Source organism: Camelina sativa, chromosome 8 (assembly GCF_000633955.1).
Source record: "Camelina sativa cultivar DH55 chromosome 8, Cs, whole genome shotgun sequence".
In the NCBI taxonomy this organism is placed as follows: Eukaryota; Viridiplantae; Streptophyta; class Magnoliopsida; order Brassicales; family Brassicaceae; genus Camelina; species Camelina sativa.
Window position 1 is genome coordinate 17,415,429 of NC_025692.1, and position 27,892 is coordinate 17,443,320.

The following is a 27,892-nucleotide window of genomic DNA, read 5'->3' on the forward strand; positions in this document are numbered from 1 at the left end:
AAACCTCAACCACAATCCAGCCTAACCCATCCTCAAGATCCTAAGCAACTACTCACAAATGCTAAACATGATGAGCAAAGTCATAAACCCAGAAAATAACGAAACTTGCATGATACGATAGATGAAACAGAGATCTACAATATTGAAGAAGGAATCAAACTCGAATTCTTAATATTTTGAAAGTTATGAAACCAACAAATATCAAGAAATCTCTTGTTTTCCATCAAAAGTAGATGAGAGATCTAAGAAAATAAAAGTGCAAAGAGCATAAATTCCCAAAAGGGTAAATACTAGGTTTGAGAATATCTAAAAAACTGGACTCTTTGGTGGCTGCAGGGTACAAGGCCTTATATAGAAAAAGGAGTGGAAGCCCTAAAAATGCTAGAAGACAAAATAGCTAGGCGGCTCGGTCAGCTCGACCAGGTGCTCGGTCGAGTTGGCTTTTCTTCTGTTCCCTCCACTCGGTCGAGTCCTTCTCCGCACACGGTCGAGTGTCTGGTCGAGTGGATGGTCGAGTGGAACTCCATACCTTGGTTCTTCAGCTCTAACTTCCTTGCTTTCTCCTCTTCAGCATTGCTTCCATGCTCCTTAGGCTCCAAAATCATCTGTTTATGCAAGAAAAGATGCAAATGCAATGCAACTATACTCTAATGCATGAACAATCTTAAAACTATGCAATAATGGTCAAAAATGATAGCAAAAGATGTGAATATATTAAGGGAAAACAGGGTAAAATATATGAACATTAAGGCTATATCAAGAAGTTGGAGGAGTGAACAGTTAATCATCGTCTGTGACATATTACTTCTTTTTAATGATAAAGACATGAGTTGTGGATACCTGAAAGAAAAAAAATAATATTTATTATGAATGAAATACACATAAACGATTAAGAATGAAAATTATTTACTATTGTCAAAAAAAAAATGAAAATTATTTACTAAAAACAAATTCACCTGATAGACAAGCGCAAAACGCGGCATTTCGTAATTTTAAGTTCGCGTAGCCTATCATGATTCAGGTGTATTTCCTGAGCACCATTTCCAGAATAGCCTCATTTACAATCACACTCCTCAACATATTAGACTCCCCCAATGGCTGGAAAAAGTTTTCACTGATATGACCCTTTCCTATAGTTAGACTTTAGACCTCAAGATACCTGAAACAAATCAAAATTATTACGATATATGAAGGCTTAAAGATACCTCAAAGTGGTAGCACCTTTCATAGCCAGAGCGTTAACAGCAGGAGCACCATAAACATTCACTTCGGTAGCATTTGGATAGCGACTACACATGTTTTCAACTGCAGATGAAGCAACAAGAATATTTTTAATCCAATGTATATTAATATCTTTCAAATATGGATTAGTAAAAACAAAAGAAATAGAACATAGTGTCTTTAAATAGATAAAATAGAACAAATCAGGGGCAACATAGTGTCTTTAAATAGATAAAATAGAACAAATCAGGGGCATCTTTGGGTGCTTAGATTTGCTATTGAAGGCCAACCTCATCAAAAAAATGCAGGATGAATGCCTTCAAAATGGTCGGTTCCTATTACACTCATTTAATGGCAAAACAAATGTACAAGAATTCCAGACTCAGTTACCCGCAGTCAATTTCAAATTTTTTTAAGGTTTCCACAATCACCAGCTGTTTAACATGTTTTATAAGCATTTCTTAAACACCTAGTTTATTTTCTTCAAATGTCAAACAACAAAAAGAAAGCTTTAACATATGTATGCAGAACAACTTACACTGTTCAATAGAAATCCTAATATTTTCAAAGTTCAAGACCTTCCAGAAATCTTCATGAGCACGAGCTACTCTCCACTGCCGAGCTACTCTCCATTGCCGGCATACCATAGCTGAGCGACAGAGGTCGACATGATTCAAGAACGAGAAGAAGAAATTACAAAACTTTAAAACAAAAGAAAAGGAAACTTACGTAGTTTATATTAAAAATGCAAACAAAAACGTATACCACATGCAAGAGGTTATCAGTCAAATCAATATGAACTTCAAAATCTTCTGCGTTTGAGGAATCATTATCATCTCTATCATATTTTTCCCCATCTTTTCGACTATAATTCAAGATGCAATTTTGGCAGAACATATCGGTATCCAACCGGGAAGAAGAGGGAATGCCAAAACTAATAGTTCTCCACTGACGAACCAGTCCCAGCATCTTAAGATATCATGGGAACCGACCTGCACTCATTGACAAGCGTCATTGATAAGTTTTAAAACAAAAACACCAATAAATCGATGCTAAATCATAGTAAAAATGAACAAAACAGAGTTAATCTACAATCAAGATAAAATCAGAGGCAGCTGCAAATTCGCTACAAGGATGTTGGAGTAGAGCTTTACGAACTTGGTTTCAAAATTCTAAAGATGATAAGGTCACACCTCTGCACACTTTCAATGAAAAAGTCAGAACTTTATTTTCAACCAGTTTATATCAAGTTCCACTTTTTAAAAGGTTTTCTTTCGAAGGAAAAAAGAGTTAGAGAGAGAACTCACGAAAGCCCAGAGTACACTTTGGCACGCTTGTGATGTGAATCATGATCAGCTTCCTCCATCGTTCTATCCTTAGCAGCAGCAGCCGTGACATTGCTACTTTCTCCTTGAACTAACTGATGCAACCCAATTGGAATGCTTATGCAATCCAATTCAGCCCTAGCGGCTTCACCTTCCTCCTCCCTCGCCAGCATCTTCGCACACAGCCTCCAACGTGGGACTCTGGGTTCCCTCTTGTTTTCACCAAAATTCAGAAAATCGCCATCTTCGTGATTGTTCTCCATGGTTGTTGTTAAAGAAGACTGTTTTCCACTTTCACGATTAATAAAAATCAAAATCGAAGACGAGCGATGTTTACTGAGATGGAAAGAAATAAAAAATGATATGGAGTCTCATAATGCTTATCCCTAAAATTAACAGCTTACGAATTAGAGCTAATTATAGATTGAAATTCAACGGATTACCCTAATCCAGTCCCTTCTCCTTTTCTTTATTTCCTGAGTGATGGTTGAGTATCTGCTTCAATACAAAAGCTGATGTGCCATGCTCTGGAGAGAAACACCTTCTTCTTTTATTGTATTGATTGATATATATCGATGTTGATGCCTTTCCTAATCGCTCCGTTTTCTCTTTTTGCCTCCTTTATGTTGCTTGATTTGCACTATACTTGGAACATAAGAGCACACACGTGGCAAACAGTCTTCGTCTGCGGGTTCTCCTAGCTTCAATTTCCTCAAGCATCCAGCTTCTCCAATAAAAATAATATGGGTTTAATTTTCCCGAGTATTGTTTCTATGTTAAAAACCATAGCAACTTTCTTCTCCTCGTCAATGAATAAAGTCGAACATAAATACATATGGCGAAGATATTGCATATTCACTGTAAAGAAATGGCTCCACGACACATTTTTGGCATCAGTCTTAGTCGTAATCCATATATCAACCTCAAGAAATGTTGTGTACCTTGTCTGAAATAAAGCCCCAATCTTCTCTTCTCTAACCGAAGATAGTGACACAAACCGTGAACCTCGAGACTTCAACGGCAAAGGCGGAAGCGGTCCGAAGCTCTCTTTTGTAAAATCAAAACAGATCATATTTATATGATCAACTATTTTGGTGGCGTTCCGTTCTACAGCACGCCAGTAAGTGTTTCCCTTGAGAGAAAAGCCACGTTGAGATACTATACACCAGTTTGAAACCACATCGAGAGTAGTCCATAAATCAGTGTCAAAATCGTAGATTTCATATAGTGAAGCGTTGTTATTTATGTTAAAACTGAAATCATTTATAAACCTCAAGATTTTGGGGCTGTTATTTTTGTAGCCAAAAGCATAATTGTAAACATATCGTCCTTTCCATTCACTTCCAAGGTAATAGGTTCTGGTTTGGATCCACCTTGTTTGCCCCAAATACGGATTCCAAACCACAATCTTAGTATCATCGTCTTTCAAGATGCATAACAATAAACCCTCACAATGAAAGACTTGAGATATTTTGACTTTTTTTGAATCGTCTAGGCAAGTAAGTTTACGTAGAGACTGTATAGCTGGATTCCGATTGACGGTGATTCCCATTACATAAACATTGTAATCCATCATCACGACCATCCGAGTCTCCCCTAATTAACTTCCTTGTTGCTGCTTCTTCTTTGTCAATGTGCGCGCATCTCCGTAAAGCTCCGGCTTTTGAATAAAGCGTTCCAGTTTTTGCAAGTTAATCACACCGCTCTCATGTATTTCCAAGGAACCCTAGAGACAATATCCTCTACCAAATCATTTGGAAGATTTGACATAGCCGTCGTCGTCGTCATTGTTTCAAGTGTAATCAAAGGACCTTCAGAAACCTTTTGCGACTTTTAAGGTTGTAGAACAAGAAAGAAGAAAACCTAAAATGAAGCTGGGCCAATTGAAAGGCTTCAGAATCTAGTCGGGCTTTTCACACATTTCTCTTTTAGCCAATCAAGAGGGACAAACTCACGTATACGCACTTGTGCTATTGAGTACATGTTCTCTAAATAATATATAGGCTCTATATTTTAAATTTAAGACACACAAAATTCTATACATCTTAAGAACTATTGTTGTCTACCAAAACAAAACTTAAGAACTAATGTTTTTTAATATATAAATTCCCTTTAAAATGCTCATTTTCCCACAACAATACTAAGTTCGATTCTCTTCCTCTACCGTTAAATTGTTTTCTTTTTATTATTTAAAACTAGATTTTAACCTGCGGTACACCGCGGAACCATTTTTTAAAAAATGATAACATTTTAACTTTTTTTTATTTTTTATATTTTAGTTTGTTTTGTTTAATTAAATAATAATTTTGTTTGGATTGTCAATTATTAGAACAATAATAGGGGATATAAATACATAAATATGTAATTTATAAGCTATTGTCAGATTAAGTAACAATTTTACCAATGATTTAATTGTTTTACAAAATTTTAGTTAAATTACTCTGATTTAATATGTCTAATATTCTTATATTAGTGGTATTGACCAAATAATTAAAAGAAAATTTAACACGTGTTTCAAAACCGAATTAATAATATTTTATATTTATACTAATGTTCATTCAAACCGTCATGTTAATAACATGTCCCGCTATATAACAACAAACCGTCATATTAGTGGTTTAACCCGTGTTTCAAAACCGTCTTATTAGTGGTTTTGGTTGTGTGTTGTGTTTCGTTCGTGAAGTTGATATTTATACATGGAAAATGTTTGATGAGCTAGGAGTTTACGATCCGTAGTAATAAAAGAGAGATTTTAGTGTTTTCCTATTTGAGTTGATAACATTATCGCAGAATAATATTCAGTTTCTTAACACCGTATATATTATATTAAATATTTTTCTTGATGCTAAAATTAAATATACCTGATTATTGAGTTTCTAAAGTTGGGTTCTCGTTTTTATGAACTTTATTAATTGTATAACAATTATTGCTATTGTAATCATTTGTTACTCAAACTCGGCTATGTCATTTAAATTTAAGAGATCATACAGTCTCTAAAGATATACTCTCTCTGTCCCTGATAGATTGATGTTTAAACATTATCATACATATTAAGAAAAAGTTTAACTTTTATTTGTAAATTAATTTCTAATTATTTTTTTTGGAAGAGAGAGAAAATATAAATTATTAGATAAATGTCACATATGAAAAAGCATAAAGTAGAAAAACTATTTTAAAATTTTAATATACAACATAAATCTTTTAGAGACAAAAACAAATCCTAGAACATCAATCTATTAGAGACAGAGAGAGTATTAAAATAGGTTTGGAGATTTTTATGGGATTAAAAATTTAATGCGTAAAGTTGTTTTTAGAAAAATCGAAATGTATAGATGTTGTCAAGCTATTTATGGCAATAAATGTATCAAATGAGTTTCCAGGAATTGTTATTTTAGGAAAATAGTTAGAGATTAATGTTGTAAATAAAACAAATTAAATAACCAAAACTTCAAGGGCATAACACAAAATGTACTTCAAAAATAATAATATAGATATATCAACTATTATTAAATAATGCAAATTCATGAAAAGAGTTTTTCTATAAATTATGTTTATAATATTTTCTATTTACAATTTTAGAAAATAGCATGGAATATTTATAGAAATATTAAAATCTTGTAACCAAATGGTGATTAAGATACCAATAAATCGTTTTCTTGTTAATTATTTATAAATTATACCAACTATTATTACTTTATTCAAATTAATGAGATATACTATATATTAATTACATATATCAAATAATTTTTACAACAAAAAAAACAAAAGTAAAAAAGCAATGTCAATAAAATATTATGTATTTTATTTTAGACAAACAAGTAACGAAATCTTAATCATATTTTTTCTTATTTTAAATAAATTTATATTTGCACCAGTTAATTTTTTCATTAATTTAATATAGTAAATTTAAAACTACACCCAAATAAATCATATTTCTATAATACAAATAAAATTAATTATGAGCTTATGACTTCAAAAATATATTTATTAAAAATAATTTATAAAAAATAAATCCACAACATAATACACATTCTCAATGATCTCATGTTAAACTTAAAATCATATATTCTTATAATTAAAAGAAGAGTACGTTTTTTTAAATGTCCGAAATGTTGGTTTTATTTACAGCAATTGCCACTCAATTATGCAAAAGAGAAAACATTTGTTGAAATTGAAAGGGGCAGTTTGGTGATAAAAGAAGTCTAATCCAATTATCCGACCCAATAAGCATAAGGTCCGCGTGTTTATCCGTTTGGCAAGTGGGACTCCGAGATTCTGTAAAAAAAAAAGAATCGATTACAGACATAAAATTGTTATTTGACCTAAACTACTTTTTTCTTCTTTCTATCGGCTTTGTTTTTTTTTCTTTTTCTACTTCATCTCTCGAGAATCTCTTCGTCTTCGTGTTGTGGCGGTGATTGCATGCATATTCCACCGGATGTAAGAGAAGATAGTGGGTGAGAGAAGATCATGGATAAGCTTCTTTCTGGGTTTGTAGATTAGAAGGTAAATCCAATTTATTTTTCATAGCCTGTTATTTGTAAGTTTTTTGGTTCACACTAATTGATATGATTTGATTATCCAGATTATAATTCATTTATAAACGTTGTGTCAGCCATCTTCTTTAGAACACTGTGGATCGAGCAACTGATTCAATAGGTTAAGATGAAACAGGAATGACGAGTGCTTCTAAAGTAATCATAGCAGACCACAAATGTTTCTTTTTTTGGATATTCTATTTAACTACTACTTCTTCTTCGTTTTATTGTTCATTTTGGATCATTGGGTGTATATCTGTTGACGGGTTGATGCATTCTAATATAGATAGAATATTGAATTTGATTGGTTTAGTATGATGGCTCATGTTTGAGTGTGAAAGTATTTGCAGGATTTTGTGACCAAATTTATATCCTCTGATCCAATCCATCCTCTGGTCCTCCAATAAGATGTGTATCCATATTAGTGAGGCAACAATTGTTTTAAAGGACTGTTTACACACAAAACAAACAATCATTATTTTACACCAAAGATGTAAGTTAAGAAGCTACAGTAGATTATGGTAAAGATTCATGTTTTTGATTTATAACGCGTTTAAATTTTTATTGATTTTGAAAAAAAAATATTTGGTTTGTTTCTTTTTTTAGGCAGATGATGACAAGTGTGAGTAAAACATCCTAAAAAAAACAGTAATGCTGACTTCTTCAGTGCCATGGTACAGTACGTGTCTAGAAAACATTGTGAGGTTTACCACAAAAATCATGTGATATAATTAGAGGATTTCTTGGGTGTTCATGATTATTTAATGAATTGATTGTTAAATACGAAAGCTCTTAAATTAGAGTCATTTGCAAACATATTATGTTCTTTGTGCTTATAGACTTTATAATTATTCAAATTACGAACATTAATCTATTTATATTGATATTGTATGTTCAGATTATGTACACACCCAAAATGAGTTTAATTACTTATATGACAGAGCAAATCTTGAGGATTTGAAAAATAATCATGTTGAGACAATAAGTAAGGAAAAATACTTTGAAATCATAAGTATTATTACCCAAGACAATAAAAGTATTTTAGAGATTACATGCATTATCTAGAAGATAAAATGCTTTGTGAAAATCTCACTGTTTGGCATGACCGGTTAAGACATTCTGGTTCCGTAGTGATGCGAAAGAGTAATCAGAAATTTCTGAAAAGATTCATTAGAGAACCTAAAGAGTTTTTCTAGTGTTATGTGTGCTGCTTTACAAAGCAAGCCGATTATATGGCTTTCACCGACCCCATGAATTTGGATAATGTCAATTTTCTGGTACGTATACAAAGTGATATTGTGGAATGATCATCCACTTTATATGTTTGTTATTAACTTGCAACATGGAGTTTGCGAGAGTATTTGGTTAATTGAAAATGGGGGTGAAACCATGCCAAGTAATTGACATAAATGACTCTATATGTCAAGTAATTCGCATCATGCCAACGAATAATCATGAGTACTTCCCATTACAATTGGTTTGGGTCAGAAACCATATATATCCCATCTAAATGTGTTATACATATTGAGTTGCTCCACCACAGTAATTAAAATGGGATATGAAAGAATGTTGGAAATATGTTGGATATAAATCTCTCTTGATGATTGAATATCTTGAGATGCAGATACTGTTGTTTCAGTGAGTCAGTCTTTCTAACATGAGGGGGAGAAAATAAACAGCTGGTAAATAAATATATTATAATAAATTATCTTGATCCTCGTACTAAGAAATGTGCGCTAGAAATTTAAAAAAATAATTTATTGGTAAAGTTTTCAAAGATGCTAAAAGCATACAAGAGCCATTTTCTGACATTGAGTGAAAAAGTCACATATACCAGCTATACTCCAATTAATGTCCTAGAAGGATAAGATCAACTGCTAGTAAGTTTAAAGATCGCATGAAGTGTGATAGACTTATGGTTCTAAATATAAGCATCCTCGGAAAAGAAAAGGAGCATAAATTAATATGGCACCGAGGAAGCAAAGAGTTATAAAAAATCTCTGGAAGAGATGTAGACATGAGTAAGAAAGAGATTCAGATACCTGAGAATCATAATGAAAGGAAATCTCAACAAGTTGAGTCGTGTCTAGAATGAAAAGGAACCAAAAAGCAAATCGACGTCGTAAATATGTTTGCATGCAGTGTTGCAGTTGATTATGTTATGGATAAAAATCGAGGATCATAATCCGCGGTTAATAGAAAAGTTTTATTGAAAAGTGTACACAAAGAATGATTGGTTAATCATTGAAAGAAGTAACTATTTGAGATAGTTCAGTCTCCTAAAGAGATATATGTTTGGACTTGTAGTCCTTACACTTGATAGTGTAAAATAAGTGAGACATAAGTGGATCTGTAATAAAGTATGTATAGTAGTACAATGATTCTCAGAAAATACTTATGAGAGATGTACTCTCTTTGGGTGGAAGCAACTATTTTATATCACTTATGAGTTTGACAATAAGAGCAAGACTTGATTCAGTCTATCGTTTAAATTTATTATATTGCTAGAAGCAATAATTTATAGTTCTCGAGAACATTGTAAGAGCGAGAAAAAAGTCTTGATGACTTTTGACACCTTTGGGGAGAAAATGGTGAGAGTTTATCTCTATGAGATAATTCTGAGTGTAGATCATTGTTGTTGATCTTAAGAATCTCATTGTGGGTTTAAAATAGACTGGGAACAAGCTAAGTGAATATCTTAAGGTTGTGTAAATCCGAGATTGAACACTATTGTAATTGTGTTCAAGAAATATTTTTAAGAAAGTTTGAGGATGTAGGCATTTGCTGAACCTCGTTAAAAGGAAAATTGTATGTCTCTTGTCTTTTCTGCACTTACAAGTGGTTCTTGTTAAGAGAAAGGTACAAGAACAAGTGTAAAGTATGTTGATAGAAGTACCTTACATATAAAATGGTCTTGAAGTACCATAATAAGAAGAAGAGTTGAAAGAGAAAGTTTTACAAGGAGATTATGAATAATAACTCCTATGTGTAAGATAATTGTTTGGAAGATTGTATGTAAAAGAATATTTGGGCTTAAAGATCAAATAGATCTTCTATATGATAGGGGTTCAAATGATTTGAAGTTCAATGACCCAGTAGAATATATGATGAATCATATGAGTTTGTACCTGAAAGCGCTGTTTATAACATTTCAGAAAAGATGATATATATGATCATAATGCATAACCTGAAGATGATGCTTTCAGGGGGGAAATATGATCATAAGCGTGGTTGTACTCTTATTCCCTTATCATGGTTTTTATCCCAATGAGTTTTTTCTAAAAAGGTTTATAATGAGACAACAAAAGAACACGCGAAAGATAAACAATTGAAGAGGAATATTATGATTCCAATAGTGAAAGACTATCATCTTCAAAGTCTTTTACATACGCTGATGAGACCATGAGAAACGAAGATAAAGATCAAGATAGTGACTTGCGAGACAAACAACCTACAGAAGAATGGTGATGTACATGTCCTACGAATTTATTCAAGTGAAGATTTGGCGAAAACCATCTACCAAGGCGTTTTCAACCACTACTTCAAGAAGTTATTTCATCAAATTGGATTGCGACATTTTGAAGATTTCAAGTGATGTACTCAAGAGGGGGAGTAAAAGCGCGCTGCACTCTTTTTCCCTTAACCATGGTTTTTTCCACTGGATTTTCATGGTAAGGTTTTTAACAAGGCAACATCTTATCTGCGTATTTGGGACTATATATTTATAATGGACATCCAAGGGGGAGTGTTATAAATAATTATATTGTTGTATGGATGCCCATTAATGTAAATTCTACACCCTAATATTGTATCTCTATATATATATTGTATCCTATACAATAGAGAATAACACAAGAGAACAATTCCCTAAACCTTTGTTCTCAACAGGATTAATTTTCTAAGTATAATACGAAATTCTTCCAATAGAGCTAAATTCAATATGAAGGAATTTTTTTTCCCGCAAATCAAATATATTGGTTAACAAACTCAATATGAAGGAATTAAATAGTTAAAAATGACACAAATATTTAAATTGATATGTAAAAGAAACAACATAATATTTAAAATGACTAAATGGTACATATTACATATAATAATACTTATAAATCAGAATACGAAACTAGCAGAGGAATGATGAGGATGATTATAACAGTAAGTGAAAATGATTTGGTCATCATTAAAGATATAAATTAATTAATAATTTTTCAAAAATTGATAGTTTTTTTTGTCATAAAAATTGAAATTTGTTTGATAATGAAAAAGAAAGAAGAAAGTGAACACACATATATATAGAGAGAGAGAGAGTTGAACGTATCATACGCTATAATTAACTTATATATTTTTAGAAATAAAAGCATGAGACTCGCTCTTTTTGACAAAACTATTTCCCGATATATATGTAAACCACTGATTTTTTTTTTGTCAATAACTTTAATAGATTATCTCAAATAAGGTAATGATGAGAAATATTATTTACATGTGTGATAAACTGTGGTACGATGTGAACAATTCATGCTAATTAATCTGTTTATACATTAGCGCTACCAGCAACAAAAGATAAAGAAACAAAATATGTATTTAATTGTGAGAATATGCATATCAGAAATATATACAATTAGCAAAAACAAATTTGTAAAAATAAAAAACAAATGAAGAAAGAAACAAGTAAAACATATTTTCAAATAACAATATATTGACTGATGTATATGTCAGGCGTAGGATTAAATAGGTTAATTGACCAATAAAAATCATACCGATTGAAACTTTTTTTTTTTTTTTTTGGAAAAAAACCAAAATGATAAGTATTATATTATCTCAGTCGACACCTAGATGACTGCCTATATTTGCATATATTTTTCTAATCTGACCGAGATCGCAGCAGTCATGAACTTGGGCAGTCATGAAAGTAAACTGCATAAACCAATTTCTTTTGAACATGATCATGGAAAATTAATTGATATTGTGTCACATTTAGGTGAAAATAGGCAACCATAAGAGATCTTTGCGAATTTTATCCAATTACAGACGACAGTTTATTTGCAAGGTTGGTTGAAGCCCCACCACATGGCCACATATTCCAGACGAAAAGACTATCATCAGAGATTAGACTATGGCGACCTTTTTGTGTCATTGTGATCCCATCACTCGGTAGAGATTGAGATTGATGTGTTTCTTAGACTCTTAGTAGTTGTAGAGAGCTTAGCTTGCCTATTTACTTCCATATAGTTTCATTCCGATATGTTTCATATGACACCCACCTTTAGAGCATTAGCCACTATGACTGATTGCAATTATTATCATGTTATTCGCAATCCTTTTACAACGTATGTTATACCAACCAAAAAACAAGCCGATGCTATTTACTAACATAAAACCAAGCTGATGATATTTACTTAATTTTGTTCCAGAATTGTGCTATATACTTGCCTATACTCTCATTTAGCCAGCCGATGCTATTTACTAACATAAAACCAAGCTGATGATATTTACTTAATTTTATTCCAGAATTGTGCTATATACTAATATCATCCTATTTTTTACCCTTAATTTCCTTTTCTAGATATTTTTTATGTTTGTTTATGGACCTTTAACAAATAGATTATCTAAGTACAGTAATCATTAATTAACATATATATCAAATATAAGTATTTATTTTTAATTAATAATCTTACTACATATTATAAAAAATCTAAAGTTCATTAATATTGCAATTTTAAAAAAAAACCAATAAATTAAAATCATTTTAATAATAATACCATAATATATATTGACCATAGTTGTTCAATTTCTATCTTGGATTATGCTATAATTTTCCAAATAATGAGTTTGAAATAAAATTTTAGCATAAAAAGTCCTCCTTCTGTTTTACAAATAGTGTCATTTTGACACATTTCACACAAAATAATAAATGTTTGAATTATACATGTTTGCCCCTATTTAATAAGTGGTTAATGATTTAAATTGAATGAAAAATAGTTTTGGGTTTAGAAAGTAAAAAAAAAAAAATAGTATTAATAAGCACATTGGACATGTAGAATGACACTCTTTGTGAAACATTTTTTTTTTTAAATGACACTCTTTGTGAAATAGAGAGAGAGTAAATAATAACATTGAAGTTGTTTTAAAAACCCCGCCTAGCACCGATTATATCCCGTAAAATCGCTAGGCCCACCCTCTCCGTCTTGGTTAATGACTAATCCCTACCTAGCATCGATTATCTAATTATGTCTGTCTAATTTGATTAAAACCCGTTTAATCCGATTACTTTTTTGTATACCGGTTATTTTTTGAGCCAATGAATTATTATTTTGTTATTTCTACATTTAATTTAAGAGTTTGTGATGTTTTACAATAACTAACGTACAAACTTATAATGAAAATCATAAAATTTTATTTTAAAATTATGTTTTTATGTATTTACCATAATTCTAAAGACAATACTATAAATTTATATTTTATTTGATGTTTTATTTTATCATAAATATAATTATACATATATTTAGTACTATATACTATTATTTATTATTAACTTAATAAAATAACCCTAAAACTAGTCTCCGATTAATCCTCGTTTAATCTTCGATTTTCTCGCTAGGCGCTAGGCCCATCCCGACCGCCTGACTAGCGCCTAGCGATTTCTAAAACATAATACAATATAAGTTATTTAATATTAATTTAAATAGGTAAAGAATGTGTTTTATATATAAGATGGAAATGTAATTTAATGTGAATATTAGAAACTAGCTCATATTACCAAAAACACTTGTTCAAAAGTCAAGCATAGTGATTTTATATCAACATTTTGCAACTTGATTTGTTTGTTCTCTACGGAGAAATGAATATTCTTAACATACCCAACAAATTAGAGCTGAAGTGATCTGATGACAGTTGAATGTTCTCTAAAAATGTCAACTTAGGGCATCTCCAACCCACCTTTATATTTGTTTTTTAACTCTATTTTAGAGTAAAATCTACTCCAACCCATCTCTATTTCTACCTCTATAATAGAGATCTCTATTTTTTCCTTTATATACAGAGGAACTCTATTTTTTCCTCTATAATAGAGTTGAACTTTTTTATTTATAAAATGGTCCTTGAACTTTTAACACTTTTATATTTATGATCAAAATAATTAAAATATATATTTAAATAGTCTAATTCCTATGTTTTATTATTTTAAATGATGCAATGTATTTCTTTTAATAAATGTGATATTTAAATAATATTTATGAATATTAAAAATATAAATAATATCATAATTTTATGAAAGTTTTATAAAATAAATGGGTTAGTTTGCAAATTTTATAAGTAAAATAAAAAAAGAATCTCTATAGAATATTCTTTTTTAGAGGAAAAAATAGAAGTATTCATTAGAGCAAAAGTCACTTCTGTTATAAAGTTTTTCTATTTTAAAAGTAAAAATAGGGAAAACCATGGGAAATGGTCTTAACCAACCAAAACTGATTCATATAGTGCTCGTATAGAACAATAAATGGGAATAAACAAAATAATATTGCTAAAAGAAAACAAAGGGTAACTGAAAGACATATAAACTAGAATTGAGACTAATCAACTCTAATCTCGTTTCCTCCTTTCGCCACCTCTCTTGCTTCATTCCTTTATTATGTCTCAACATTTCATGAACATATATATCGATGTTGATGCCTTTGCTAATCGCTACGTTTTCTCTTTTTGCCTACTTTATGTTGCTTGATTTGCACTAATATACTTGGAACATAAGAGCACACACGTAGCAAACAGTCTTCGTCTGCGGGTTCTCCAAGCTTCAATTTCCTCAACCATCCAGTCTCTCCAATAAAAATAATATGGGTGTTCCCGAGTATTATTTCTATGTTAAAAACCATAGCAACTTTCTTCTACTCGTCAATGAAGAAAGTCGAACATAAATACATATGGCGAAGGTATTGCATATTCACTATAAAGAAATGGCTCCACGACACATTTTTGGCATCAATCTTAGTCGTAATCCATATATCAACCTCAAGAAATGTCGTGTACCTTGTCTGAAATAAAGCCCCAATCTTCTCTTCTCTAACCGAAGATAGTGACGCAAACCGTGAACCCCGAGACTTCAACGGCAAAGGCGGAAGCGGTCCGAAGCTATCTCTTGTAAAATCAAAACAGATTATATTTATATGATCAACTATTTTGGTGGCATTTCGTTCTACAGCACGCCAGTAAGTGTTTCCCTTGAGAGAAAGACCACGTTGAGATATTATACTTATACACCATTTTGAAGCCACATCGAGAGTAGTCCATAAATCAGTGTCAAAATCGTTGAGTTCATACACTAAAGCGTTGTTTTTGATGTCAGAACTGAAATCATCCATAAACCTCAAGATTTTGGGGTTGTTATTTTTGTAGCCGAAAGCGTAATTGTAAACATATCGTCCTTTCCATTCACTTCCAGGGTAATAGGTTCTGGTTTGTATCCACCTTGTTTGTCCCAAATACGGATTCCAAACCACAATCTTAGTATCATCGTCTTTGAAGATGCATAATAATAAACCCTTACAATGAAAGACTTGAAATATTTTGACTTGTTCTGAATCGTCTAGGCAAGTAAGTTTACATAGAGACTGTATAGATGGATTCTGATTGACGGTGATTCCTATTAGATAAACATTGTAATCCATCATCACGACCATCCGAGTCTCCCCTAACTCCCTTGTTGCTGCTTCTTCTTTGTCAATGTGCATCTTCGTAAAGCTACGGCTTTCAAACAAAGTGTTCCAGTTTTTGCAAGTTAATCTCACCACTCTCATGTATTTCCAAGGAACCCACAGACAATATCCTCTACCAAATCATTTGGAAGATTTGACATAGCCGTCGTCGTCGTCATTGTTTCAAGTGTAATCAAAGGACCTTTAGAAACCTTTTGCGACTCTTAAGGTTGTAGAGAACAAGAAAGAAGAAACCCTAAATGAAGCTGGGCAAATTGAAAGGCTTCAGAATCTAGTCGGGCTTTTTAGTAATGTTCAACGTAATAATTTGATACACTCAACTTCTATGTACATTTCTCTTTTAACCAATCAAAAGCATTGAATATATATATTTTTTAATTTATTTATTAATACGTAACTTTATAAAACGAATACGGATAAGATAATAAATAATTGCAGCACTCGCAGTGGCCAATGCTCTAATGGTGGGTGATAATAGGAAACATATCGGAATGAAACAATGGAAATTAATGGGCAAGCTAATTAAGCCCTCTACAACAACTAAGAGACACATCAATCTCTACCGATCTGAGTGATGGGATCACAATGACATAAAAACGTCGCCATAATCTAAATCTCTAATACAAAGGTCCACTGATGATAGTCTTCTCGTCTGGAATATGTGGCATGTGGGATGGGGGGCTTCAACAAACCTCACGAATAAATTGCGTCCGTATTTGGGTAAAATTGGCAAAGATCTTTTATGGTTGCTTATTTTAACCTAAATGTAACACTTAAAGAATTTGTTAAAAATGCCATTTTTGAGATAATTTTTTTCAAAAATACTTTTTTTGTCATTTTCATTTTTGACCTATTTACACAATTATAATATGTTAAATTAGCGTTTAGAATTTTTTTTTAGGATTGGATTTTCTGTTTTACATTTTAAGGTACAGTTTTAGGGGGTAGGGTTTTCACTAGTAAAAATGGTCTGCATTGTTACGGAAATATTAGTAGTTATAAGGTGTTATTTGTAGCTAAAATTTATTTGTTACATATTTGCGACAAAGTTATTTAGTAATTATTTGGTCGTAGCAAATATTTACATCATAGCAAATTGTCGCAATTTGCTACAATTTAGATACTAATGTAAACGTAGCTATTTACTACAAAATGTTACATTTTGCTGTAGGTATTTGCTACAGACTGCGTCTGAAATATACGTATCAATTTGATTCAAGAACCCACAATACAGTCGTCATTGATTTGCGACAGATAGCTACATCCCCAAGTGTCATAAACTTGTTACGATTTACTACACTATACTTGTGAGTTGTGACGAAAGGGTATGCGCATTTTACCATGCATTGTTATGACTCTTATTTTATGCAATTGTATAAAGCTAATAAATTTGGTGGAACCTGCTTAATTTGCAAAATATCCAATTTATATATAATAAACATCCACAAGATACACATCATTTCATAAAACAAACATTATTCACCCAGTCTCGAAAAAATACTTATAAACTATCATCCTTCTATATAATGATGGATACCAGACTCTTCATTCATGTTAATGTTCTCCTGATCTGAGGTCCTTGGCATGATTCAAACTTTCTCACAGAGCTTGGAACCCACTTCTCCAAAATCTGGAAGCTTCTTTTTTTGAGGAAATGATTCTGAGTATCACAAACCGATCCATGTTGGAAACTCCAAATAGTCAGACACTGCACAAACAAGAAAGATTATAAGTGTTTATAAGCAAGCTCTCACAAAGCAGATAAGTGGAAGTCTAAAAGTAAGGATTTAACTTTATCATCTATTTTTTTCAGCCTATAACCAACACACAAATGAATAAGACACTGAAACACTAACAGATTCCAAGAAATAAGAATCAAGCGAAGTGAAAAAAATATATAATTTCAGAACTAGATCATAGAGGCAAAGAGAGAAAACTAGTAATGGAGAAAAAAAAGACAAGACACTAGATGAATTGCTAGACATGAAAGTATTTCAGAAACCTGCACATTCAAGTAAATGTCAGACCAAATGCAGCAATACAAATTGGTAGGAAGCGGATTCTCTAGCCAAGAGTTTCAAGGTCTTGTTTAGTAACAGTAACACAATATAACAGCAAAAAAACTAACCTTGTGGCCTAGCATTTCTGGCTGACTGGCTCTCTTATCTCCTTTCTATACACAAAAAAAAAAATGAGAATAAAAACAACAGCTCAACGAAAACAAAGTTTGAGCAAGGGAGATTGAAAGAAGGGACAACAAAACTTGTCATCGGTTGTAATGGTCTTGTGAACAGCCTTCTTCTTTCTTATATGAGATTCAAAATGTTTAGAGAACATCCAAACATGAAAATGATAAACGAAAAATTCACAAAAAGACTTACTTCTCAAAACCTTCTTATTATCTTCTTACGCTTCTTGACTGCAAGAACATCTCCCTCTCTTGTCCTTACTTCAATCGTAGTAGAACCAATCTGCAACCAACTCATCAAAAACACCCCGAGGTTTAATGGATACACAACATAGCACAGTAACACGAGAATGGATTAAGAAAACCAAATAACAAGGTTTCAAAGTCCTCTTCAAAATAACTAAATAGTCAAGAAGAACAAAACAACCTTCAGTTCAGACTAACATCCAACTTTCAATTCAGACTAACATCCAAAGCTACGAACTTGGAGCTCGATTAATAACCAGAAGAACAGAACAACCTTACATTCAGACAAACATCAAAGCTAAGAATTTTTAAGCTCGATTAATAAAAAAAAAAAAAAATTGAGAGTAAGGAATAAAAGTAAACACCTGGTGGTGCACTTGGACGAATATGACGAACCTAAAACTCTTGATTGTTTCACACAATCTGAACCTCAACAGTCACGCTCACGGTCTCTCTCTCGCTCTCTGTCTCTATTCCTATCGCAATCTCGATCTCACCCCTATCACTCTCCCAGTCGCGGTCACGTACTCGGTCCCCATCTCAATCTCAGTCTCGATCTTTCCCCCAATTGGTGTTGTCTCCGTTGGCGTCTTCGGTCTCAGGCTTGGAGTTGACGGAATGGATGCGAAATGAGGCCCGCGACGAGCTTCACGGTGGAGTCTGTGGCGGAGTCAGTTTGGGGATTTTTTTTTTTTTTTTGGGTTCATTGTATAGAGAAGGGAAAGTATAGGGGCACTTAAAACTTTTTAGATTTGAGGCACAACCGCCCACAAACAATTTCCTCTTTGTTAAATAATATATTAACCACAAACTGTTACGCCTGCTCGTTCCTACAAATAAATTCGTAACAAAACTTGTAATAAATTAGCTACACATTTTATCTGTAGCTTTTCGTATTTATCTTGCGACGAATACTCACTAATTTGATACTAAATAAATAATCTAATATTTTGTCTCCATTGGTTACTTTTTGTGGGTAATTTTTGCTACAAAAATTTTCAGTAACATTACTACGTAACAATATAACCCATTTTTACCAGTGTTTGTATTTGGAATTTAGGGTTTAGAATTTAGTCATTTTGTATATAGAAAATGGATATTTTAAAAAATGGACAACATAAAAGGATATTTTTGAAAAGTGACATAGAAAAAAATAGTTTTGAAAATGCCCCGAATTTTTTTCATAATTATGTTCAAAATATTTTGGTGTTGTTATGTGATCAAAGGTCAATTAAACCCAATGTGTACTCCACCACGATCTAGTGGTATCATTGTAACACTTCTGGATCGAATCCACAGAGATCAAGCGATGCACTATGAAATTATATAGACCGAATATAGCTAAGGCAAAGAGAAAGTTTGTGTTTCAAGTAACCGATTAAAACAGAAAATAAATAAGGGTTTTGAAATCAAGGAGAGATATTGGGCGTAGGGAATCAGTTAGGGGATACAACCACAAATTTAGATGATAGATTGGGAAAGCATTATACACCGTTGTTGAACTCAAATCTCAATTATAAAGCTAACCTACTTCCGCAGCGTTAGCTAAACTATGCAAAGAAATAATTATACCCTAAACTTCTGTTTGAATCTAGCTAAACAAGCAAGCATTAAAGTCCAAGTTTGATTCGTTCACAAGGTGTCTCAACTTCAACTTCTGTTGGCTAAGGTCTACCTTGCTCACCTATATTTCTTTCAAGTGACTCAACAACACTTTCGGTGCCTCGATGAATTTAACATAAGATCTTAATCTATGTGATCAGTCTAGCTTAAGCATTAAGAACAACAATAGATGAAGAACAATAAGATCAACCACAAATCTAACAACCTAAGTTTAGAGAATCATAAACCCCTTTTTGAAACCCGAAACCCGAAACCCAATAGTAAAACTACTCAAACATAGAAGTAAAAGGACAGCAAATCAAAGATGTAGAAATCATAATTGAATTGCAAAGAGAAATAAAAGGGTTCATAATTCTTCTCGATAGGGTTAGAGAGGACAAGAGATCTTCTCCCAGAGCTTACAAGTACTCAAAAGCTGCGTAGAATAAAAGTTATGTTTCTAGAGGTCGATCCTTGTGCTTAAATAGTAAAATAAAACCCTAAAAGTCGGTTTAAAACGAAAAAGAAAAAGTTGCTTTGGGTATAGGACTGGTCGATCCCGAATGAGGACAGCCGATCTCGGATGCTTTTCTGCGTTTGCTCCAAATGCTAGCTTGTACAATCGGTCTTCAACCAACTTTAGCTCCAGATGCATGCTTTCATCCCCAAAACAAACAGTTTCCCTCCAAAGTGACCTAGAACCTGTACAGACTCACAAAAGACTAAAAAGACTCTAAAATGACACTTTGACTCAATAAAAGACTCAAAACAAATATAAAAACTATGGTTAAAACCTATAATATACAGACATATCATTATGCAGTTCACTTCTAGTATTGTTGGCAAAAATGAATCACATCAATTAACACACACACACACATATATATATATATATATATAGTTATACATATCAAATATAAGTATTTAGTTTATAATACTACATATTACGATAATAAAAACTAAAAATCCTTAATATTTCAAATTAGTAAAATAACCAATAAAACTAATGTCATTTTATTAATAATATCACAATATATAAATTTTGACCATTGTTACAGTTTTCAAAATTATGTGTTTGAACTTTGAAATAAAGTGTTAGCTACAACATTAAATAATAGGTTATTTGATATTAATTTAAAATGGTAGAAATTGTGGTTATGCATTTTATTGTGTTTTATATGGAAGATGGTAATCTATATAATAATAACAATCTGAATAAATACAAACAACAGTTGCGACTTTTCGTGATACCTTTTCGTAATTTTTTTTTTAAAATTCAAACGGTTATATATGTTCATTGTAGAGTTATGTCTTTTCACTATATTTTATTCATCACAAATTTTCCTTCTAATAGGTGTGTCTATTTGAATAGTCATATTTTTTGAACTCTCTATATATTTGTCTCTTCATCATTAACTAACAAGTTTGTTGAAACAAATTTTGTGTTTTATGTTGAATATAAATAATTTGAATATTAATATAATCTGAAAATTAATATATAATATTCAACGTTATAGCACTAGAAAAATTTAATGCAACTTAATATATAATTTACAGTTATGTCTATTTATTGTAACGTTTCGTTAAAAAAAATATATTTTCATATTTAAATATAATAATGATAATCTGAATAAATACGAACAACAGTTGCGATTTTTTGTAGTACATTTTTGTAAAATATTTGTTTTTTTTTTAGATACAAACGGTTGTATATGTTAATTGTAGAGTTGTGTCTTTTCACTATATTTTATTTATAATTTTTCATCACAACTTTTCGTTCTAATAGGTATGTCTATTTAAATAGTCATGTCTTTTGAACTCTCTATATATTTGTTTTTCATCAATAACTAACAAATCATTGTTTGTTAAAACAAATTTTCCGTTTTATGTTGAATATAAATCAACAAAACTAAATATAGAATTTACAGTTGCGTCTATTTATCGTAACTTTCATTAAAAAACTATTTTAATATTTAAATTTATTTTATTTTATTTATAAAAGTTATGTATTTTAATTTTAATTTTCCGTTGATATAGTTTCACTTATTATTAAATATATATTTTTCATTATAATTATTTATTATTTATTAGAACATTGCATTTATTCATTAGAACCATTAATTCAATATTCTCAGTTATGATCATTTTGTCATAATAATTTTTAATTGTACATTTTTACCATAATTTTCATAAAATATCTTATATTTATAAAACTTTAAACAATATTTTTTTGCGAAGTTTCGTCTATTCTACATAATATTTATTTGTTATAAGTTTTCATTTTGATGGTTGTATTTTTACTAATACTGTATGTTTAATATTTATGTATTCAAGTATTGTGGAAAAAAATATGTATTCAAACTATCCTATCACTTTCAAATGATTTTATAACGTATAATTTTAAATTTTAAATTTAATTTATTTTTTTTTAAATACTTCCCGTCACATGGGTGTGAGTCCTAGTGTTATTTAATGTGAATATTAGTAGACTAGCTCATGTTACCAAAAACACTTTTTCAAAGGTAACTTGATTGTTTGTTTATTTGTTCTCTACCGGCAAATGAATATTCATAACATACCAACCCAACAAAACCTTTAGTGATCTGATGACCGTTACATGTTCTCTAAAAATGGTTAAATTGAGAAACCAAAAATGATTAGTAGTGCTAATACTAGATACATACAAGGTGACACGACGGAGGGAGGGACTATGTGCCCTGAGACCAATTCGTACTAGCTTGGGTGCGTATATCTGAAAGTGCACATACCCGTAGTCAGAAGCCGCAACAAAATCTTATCAAATGCAGAGTATGACTGTATGAGATAAGTACACATCTTCTTCTTTACATGCGACTTGCATTAATAACCACCTCCGGAGAGGGGGATGCGATATTTCAGACCAAACTAGGTCATTCAGTAGATCATCCAGCGGTTATTTAAAACTAAAAACATAAAATCTAGTTCATATAGAACAATAGATGGGAAGAAACAAATTAATAGTGCTAATAGGAATTAACAAAAGGAAACTGAAAGACATATAAACTAGACTTTGTAAATTGAGACTAATCAACTCTAAGCTAGCTCGATCGTTTCCTCCTTTTGCTACCTTTTCTTGCTTCATTCCTTTATCATGTGTCAACATGTTATGAACATATATATCGATGTTGATGTTGATGCCTTTCCTAATCGCTCCGTTTTGTCCTTTTGCCTCTTTTATGTTTGCTTGAATTGCACTATACTTGGAACATAAGAGCACACACGTGGCCAACAGGTTTTGTCTGCGTATTCTCCAACCTCCAATTTCCTCAAGCATCCAGCCTCTCCAATAAAACTAATATGGGTGTTCCCAAGTATTTTGTCTATGTTAAAAATCACAGCAACTTTCTTCTCCTCGTCAATGAAGAAAGTCGTACAGAAATATATACGGTCAAGGTATGATGGCATATTCACTGTAAAAAAATGGCTCCACGACACATTTAGGGCATCAATCTTAGTCGTAATCCATATATCAACCTGAAGGAATGTCGTGTCCCTTGTCTGAAATAAAGCCCCAATCTTCTCTTCTCTAACCGAAGATAGTGACGAAAACCGTGAACTCCAAGCCGTAAACGGCAAAGTCAGAAGCGGTCCGAATCTCTCTCTTGTAATATCAAAACATACTATCTGATCAACTGTTTCGTATTCTTCCTGTTCTATAGCGCATGATGTTCATATATTTTACCTTGTTTTCCCTTAGTTTATTCACAACTTTTGCATCTTTTGCTATCCATTTAGGCCATTATTGTGTAGCTTTAGGACTAATCATGCATTAGAGTATAGTTGCATTGCATTTGCATCTTTTCATGCATAAACAGGTGATTTTGGAGCTTAAGGAGCATGGAAGCAATGCTGAGGAGAAGTGAAGCAATCCTGAGGAGAAAACAAGAGAGTTAAGGCTGTAGAATCAAGGTCCGGAGTCCAACTCGACCGCACCACTCGACCACCACTCGACCGTGTGCTGAGAAGGACTCGACCGAGTGGAGAATGCACGAGAGAAGCCAGCTCGACCAGCCACTCGACCGAGCACTGGTCGAGTTGACCGAGCCGTTGACTGCTTTGACTTTTTGTATTTTTAGGGCTTCCACCTCACCTCCTATATAAGGCCCTTGTACCTGCAGCCACCAAAGAGTCCAGCTTTTTAGAGAGTCTAAAACCTAGTTTTTACCTTTTTAAGATTTTATTCCTTTTGCACTTTTCTTTTATTTTAGATTTTGTACTTGTTTGAGAGAGAAAGACTAGATTCTTATATTTTGTTTGTTTCATAACTTTCAAAGTATTAAGATTTCGAGTTTTATTCCTTCATCAATATTGTAGATCTCTGTTTCATCTTTCTAATGATGCAAGTTTCATTATTTTCTGGGTTTTTGACATATTTCACCATGTGTTCTTGTGAGTAGTTTGTTTAGGACCTTGAGGATGGGTTAGGCTGGGTTGATCTTGTGGTTTGTTTGATTTGGTCAAGCTTGATTGTTGTAGATCTCTTCTAGGCTAGATGATCTTAATGCTGATCCTATATCTGAGAAGGTAGGGTTTGATTTCAAGCATCTTAGCATCACACCAATGTCTAAGGAGCATAGATAAGGCTAGATCTAGAGCTTACCATTAGGCTTGCTAAGAGATTAGAAGTCTTGTTTGGTTTGAGATGTATTGCTTAATGCCTGCTTGTGTAGATTCTTTTCTTTGTGAGAACAAGTCTAGAAATGCATAGGTTTGATTGTTTCTTGCCATGAGAGTGGATTAAACATGTCTTAGAATAGTATGTCTAGAGATCAGCTCAATGTTTGCTTGAGATTTGTTGACCAAGTTAGATAACCACAATGATTAGCTCAGCCCATGAATCCCTCCTCAAGGCCTTCTTTGTTTATTGAAATCTTAGTCTAAATATCATTGCTTGCTTGTTGTTTGATTGGTTTTAGCATTGCTCTGTTTTTCTTGTGTTGCTCTGTTTTCACGTTTAAGTCTAGCTCGACCACGTACTCGACCTACACTCGGTCGAGTGCTGCTCGAGTTCATCCCCAGAACTTGTGTTTTTGATTTGTGATTGTCTTGTTTCATTCCTGTTTCATTTCCATTGCATTCACGTAGTTTCCTGTTCATTACTTGTCTTGCATTAGTTCATTAGCATAGTTTCTATCTCTGTTCTAGTTTCATTATAGCTTTAATTTGTCTGTTCTGTTTGCATTTAGTATCTTGTTCTAGTTGTTTTTACTTTCTGCATTTCATATCTCATTTTAGGATTGTTAGTGACAAACAATCTTTACAATTGGCTTGACTTAGACTCATATGCACATCTTAATTGTTCACAATCACTCAGATAGGATTGACACCTCTTATACTGCAACTGCATAAGGGGAATTGAAACACCCTGACTTCTATTCATTCCATACATCATCATTCCATACATCATTCATTCATACACCACAAAGAAAGTCAGTTTCAATTTGGCGCCGTTGCCCATTTGAGTGTGTTTTGTGACATTTAGGATCATTATTAGTCTAAGATTAAGTTCGTTTTAAACACTTGTGAAGTTACTGAACTGGAATCTTCCTTTGCTTGGCTGTTTTGTGTTTCAGGTACCCACTCGACCACCTACTCGACCACCACTCGACCGAGCTGTGATCGAGCACTTGATCGAGCCAGAAGCCGGATCAAATTAGCCATTACTTCCCAGTCGACTCGACCACCCACTCGAGCCTGCGCTCGACCGTGTACCTGTTCGAGTCTGTAGTAGAGTTTGTTGATGCACACAAGGTCAAAAGGCAAAGACAGTCTTCAACAGCCTATTGACAACATCCACAGGCTACAAAAGGGTTTGAGACATAAGCAAGGAAGAATAGTTCAACAACAACAAGGTCAAGACATCATGGAGCAACCAGCTATCCATGAGCAGAGACCAAGGCACATTAGTGCAGGAGATACACCTAATACCCACAACCATAGGGCTGGAATTGTGCCACCTTCAGTAGCAAACAATAACTTTGAGATCAAGAGTGGATTGATCTCAATGATACAAGCAAACAAGTTTCATGGGTTGCCAATGGAGGATCCACTAGATCACCTTGATGAGTTTGACAGAATATGTGGACTCACAAAGATCAATGGAGTGAGTGAAGATGGATTCAAATTAAGGCTCTTCCCATTTTCTCTTGGAGACAAAGCTCACCTTTGGGAGAAGACTCTACCTACTGGAGCTATCACCACATGGGATGCATGCAAGGAAGCTTTTCTGGCCAAGTTCTTCTCCAATGCAAGGACTGCTAGGCTGAGGAATGAGATTTCTGGGTTTGCTCAAAGGAATAATGAGAGCTTTTGTGAAGCTTGGGAGAGGTTTAAAGGATTCCAAACTCAGTGTCCTCACCATGGCTTCAGCAATGAGTCACTTCTAAGCACCTTGTATAGAGGAGTGCTTCCCAAGATAAGAATGCTTCTTGACACAGCCTCTAATGGCAACTTCCTCAACAAGAATGTGGAAGAAGGATGGGAATTAGTTGAGAATCTTGCTCAATCTGATGGCAATTATAATGAGGACTATGATAGGACCATAAGGAGCTCCTCAACTGATCAAGAGGACAAGTATAAGAAGGATTTGAAGATGGTCAATGAGAAGCTTGACAAGATCCTCCTCAGCCAATCCAAGTCCATTCACTTCATTGGTGAAGAGGAAGCTCCAGTTCAAGAGGGGGAGCCTGAATTTGCTGAGTTGTGCTACATGCAAAACCAGGGAGGATTCAAAGGCTACAACCAAGGAGGTTTCAAGAACAACAATCTCTCTTATAGGAGCACCAATGTGGCCAACCCTCAAGACCAAGTCTATCCACCTCAACAACCTCAACAGCAACAAAACTACATCCCCAAGCAACAACACCAAGTGTTCCAGCCCCAATTGTGTCCCCCACCAGGGTTTCAGACTAACCAAGGCCAGGAACAAGACTTAAGAGCAATGATGCAACAGTTGTTGATTGGGCAAACACAAGGCAAGATTGAGGAAGCCAAGCAGTTTGCTGAGTTGAATCAAAGGCTCACATCACAGTACAATGATCTGAACATGAAGTTTGAAGGTCTCAACTCCAGAATGAAGTATATGGAGAGTAACATTGCCTCTACTTCAGCTCCTAAACCCAACCAACTCCCTGGAAAAGCTGTTCAAAATCCAAGGGAGTTCACTGCAAAAGCCATTCATATCTCTGATGAGGAAGTCACTGAGGACAGTGAAGTCCAAGTTTGGGGGAATTCATTAGTTACTGAAGCCCCAAGTGACGTTTGTGCAAAGCAACTGGAGTCCGTTATTGCACTCGACCAAGTACTCGAACAGCCACTCGACCGAGTGCATGCTCGAGTGGTCGATCGAGTTGCAGACTCAGAAGCTGTCAAGCCTGCTAAGTACATTCCTCCTGCTTACAAGCCACCTCTTCCATTCCCAGGACGTTTCAAAGCACAAAAGATTAAGGAGCTTAGGGAAATCATTGAGAGAAAGGAGATGATGGCTAAGCAACAAGAAGAAGAGAGGGTTTTAAAGGAAGAAGCTGTGGTTGAGGAAGTGTTGGCCATACAAGAGATCACCATTGCTTACCAAGAAGAAGAGAGAGGACCTGCCTTGGAACAGTATGATCCATATCCTCTCTACAAAGATTTTTTGCTTGATTTGTCAAAGAAGAAGGCTGAAGCTCAAGATGAGAAGGATCTTGAGGACCTTGGAGGAGTTATTATTCCAATCAAGCTTAAGGATCTAGGTCCATTCTATCTGCCTTGCACACTTAGCTATCTCCACTACAACCAATGCCTTTGTGATTTAGGAGCTTCAACAAGTGTGATGCCATACTCCATATCACAAAAGCTTGGGAGAACTGATTTCAAATCCACCAACCTTCATATATGTCTAGCTGATGGGTCAAACAAGGAGATAGTTGGAAGGTTGGAGAATGTCCCAGTCAAGATAGGGAAGGCAAGGGTTCACACTGATTTTGTGGTGTTGGAGATGCATAAGGAACCTGAAGATCCAATCATTCTTGGAAGGCCATTCCTAGCCAC

General features: G+C 33.3%; 2 long non-coding RNA genes and 4 pseudogenes across 2 annotated transcripts; 1 reads left to right on the forward strand and 5 right to left on the reverse strand.

The window, feature by feature from the left end:
• The window catches only part of LOC104709639, a 17,549-nt pseudogene extending 14,479 nt beyond the window's left edge, over positions 1 to 3,070 (reverse strand).
• LOC104709640 lies at positions 3,097 to 4,334 on the reverse strand (annotated as a pseudogene).
• On the forward strand, positions 6,837 to 7,828 carry LOC104707361. The gene is made up of 3 exons (XR_002033123.1): positions 6,837 to 7,052; positions 7,162 to 7,577; positions 7,691 to 7,828. It is a non-coding gene; the product is annotated as an uncharacterized LOC104707361 (long non-coding RNA).
• On the reverse strand, positions 14,722 to 15,947 carry LOC104709641 (annotated as a pseudogene).
• LOC104707362 lies at positions 17,179 to 18,974 on the reverse strand. Its single transcript, XR_754634.1, has 4 exons — positions 18,589 to 18,974; positions 18,171 to 18,260; positions 17,918 to 17,962; positions 17,179 to 17,497 (listed from the first exon to the last, which is right to left on the reverse strand). It is a non-coding gene; the product is annotated as an uncharacterized LOC104707362 (long non-coding RNA).
• LOC109125955 overlaps positions 22,969 to 27,892 on the reverse strand; it is an 8,022-nt pseudogene continuing 3,098 nt past the window's right edge.